Source organism: Octodon degus, unplaced genomic scaffold (assembly GCF_000260255.1).
Source record: "Octodon degus isolate 3935 unplaced genomic scaffold, OctDeg1.0 scaffold00003, whole genome shotgun sequence".
NCBI classification, from domain to species: Eukaryota; Metazoa; Chordata; class Mammalia; order Rodentia; family Octodontidae; genus Octodon; species Octodon degus.
In genome coordinates this window covers 6861167-6863932 of record NW_004524579.1, presented here as the reverse complement: position 1 = coordinate 6863932, position 2766 = coordinate 6861167, and the positions used below count along the sequence as shown (strand labels likewise).

Sequence of the window (2766 nt, the reverse complement as noted above, 5' to 3'; positions counted from 1 at the left end):
CATGTTAGTCCTAAGATGTTTGATATTCAGACAGATAGTGAGGTTAAGCTTAACAGCCTAGGTTGTATGGTATTAACAATAAGCTTGTCTTCTGGATGGTTAACAACCTAAGTATGAAGACCAAAATTAGAGAAAAAGGAGGACTGCAAGGAAAGCAAACTTTTTGGCCCTAGCCTTCCAAGGTCAATTAAGACTCAGGACATATGAGAACTTGTACTGTTACTTCATGTAACTCGGTAGTGTCCCAAATTTTCTGATCAAGGAGATTATGGGGCCAAAGAGAAAAGAGATTGATGATGTAGAGTGTGCCTAAGGAGAGTCACATGGAGAGAAAACATTCTCTCAGGCTTTCACAGAGAGCACATTGGCCAAGCAATGACTCATCCACATGGCTGACACTGACAGAGGAACTACAATCTGAGGTACATGATCTCAGGATAAATTCTGAGGGGATTTCACTGACCTTATCAGACCCAAAAGCTACAAATCTTGTTGCATAGGTTCTGCTTTACCTTGGTCTTAACTATCCAGCAAAAAAGTATAAAAATGAAATATAAGAAGTAAAGCCATGGTTTTATGTTGAGATGTAGGGGACTCAGGTCAACAATTTCTGACATTGCCAGTCAAGCGGAAGACCCAATACTATTATGGACTACTGGACTCTTTCAGAATATTTTGCTGAGTTTCCACACCTATAATATTCAAATAACGGAACTTAACAAAAAAAGGGGGATACAGATGAATGTCCATTTTGTATTCAAAATGGTTAGGATAGATATATAGCTACATTTTCTTAATGAATAGAAGGATTTGTTCTAATGGCATTTATAAATAGGATATCATGTTCGCATCTTGTACAGCAATTAACCACTAGGAAGAATGTATGCAATGTGTTAGTTATTGAAACTGTCCTACCAATTTGATTTGAAACTGTCTCATTGCTATTTGTTTCTCAATAAAATTATGGAAAAAAATGTAAAAAAAATTAATAGTTTGACATGCCGACTCTTTGTTTAACCTTTGTCTGATAGGGTTAGTTAGGTATTTCCTTTGAGTCTGAGCAGCTCCTGGTTTTTCAGTTTTCATATCTAGTAAATTGTGTATTGAGTGAATTACCACCTACATTTATGAATATTTTCTTTTTCTTTTTTTTTTAGTGACACAGGTCTTGAGTGGGACTTAGTATGTGAATATTTTGTGTTTCTATTGATAACTATACTTGATGAAAGTTTATTGTACCAAATTCAGTTATAAAGCCTGATGCAGAATGAGGAAGATTTGAGTGACACAACAAGGATTCCAGCACTTGCCATTCAAATGCTACTGACCCAAGATTTTGTGTGCAAACAAACATATTTGCATTTGCTTTTGGGTTAAGAGGAGCATATAGTGGAAAATAAAGAAAACACTGAGGGGAAGAAAGAATGGTAAAGGCATTTTCTTAGAAGTTGGACATGGTTTCAGTAATGTGAAATTGTTCAGCACATCTTTAAACAGCAAAGTAATTCTGATCATATCCTTATTTGCCTTACACGGGGACAAGAACAGACAAGAAGAGCTCACCTCTTTCACACTTGTAACCTAGGATTTGGAAATATCCAGTTACCTCATACATTCACTGGGTGTCATAGAATGCCTAGGTCTGTTCTGCACACTCTGCTTATGAAGAAGCAGTTGTACATGGCTCTCCTTACTCAGCAATTCCAGCTTTCTTTCTGAAGAAGAAATTACAATATACTAACTAAGGAAATGCACCCTTGGACTCCTAGTCTCTATCTTTTACTAGTGACTCTAAAGTTACACAAAACCCAAGAAGGGATGTGACACACCTCTGTCGTCCCAGGACTTTGGGAGGCTGAGGCAGGAGGAACTGCAAGTTCAAGACCAGTCTAGTCAGCATAACACTTAGCAAGATTGTGTCTCACAATAAAAAAATTTAAAAGAAAAAGAAACAGGGCTGGGGATGTAACTTAGTGTGAATGTCCTGGATACAGTTCCCAATACTGCAAAAAAACAAAAACAAAAATGAAAACAAAGACCCACAAACAAACCATCAGCTGGAAGAAAAGTCTGAGTTCAGATAAAGCTCTACCACTTACAGGTTGCTTGATGTCAAGTAAGTTACGTACCTGACATAGTGCAGCTTGAGGTACCTCATCTACACTATAGAGTAAGAATCTTATTAACTTCCTAAGATGGTTATGAAGATTAAAAAAGATAATCCCTGTAACATACTTAGTGTAATGTTTAGTGTGTACAAGCTTCCAAAAATATCGAGATTTCCTTCCTCCCAGAAATGATTTTTGAAGTGCCAGCTGATTTTTACTTCATACTGTAATTAATGATCCTACATAAGAGTCTTTCTGTATCCCTACTTCTCTTAAAATTTGGAATTTAACTTGAAATACATACAAATGTCTTTCATAAATTCGAGGATAAAATAAAGAAATGGGTTTGGAAGCAACTGGGAAACTGATCAAATTGAAATCAATCTCCAAATTTATACCCTACTTGCACACCCAGTGGCTGGTAATGTGCTTGCTTGCTCGTAATCCTTCAGGGGCTCAAAGGAACTGGGACAATTTTGTCCAGGGAGCCAGCATTTAATGTACCTTATTCTAGGTGGTTAAAGGTTGGGAAATGCTAAGGTAGGGAAAATTACACTCTAGAGAATTACTACCCAGTGCAGGCGCAATTCAGTGTAATATACAGTGCTATTAGAAAAACAAATGGCTTTTGAATACATAGGAAAGACAAAAATTTCCC

General features: G+C 36.8%; 1 pseudogene; it reads right to left on the bottom strand.

The window, feature by feature from the left end:
• The window catches only part of LOC101575738, a 40492-nt pseudogene extending 38334 nt beyond the window's left edge, over positions 1 to 2158 (bottom strand).
• Between the last annotated feature and the right edge of the window lie 608 nt (positions 2159 to 2766).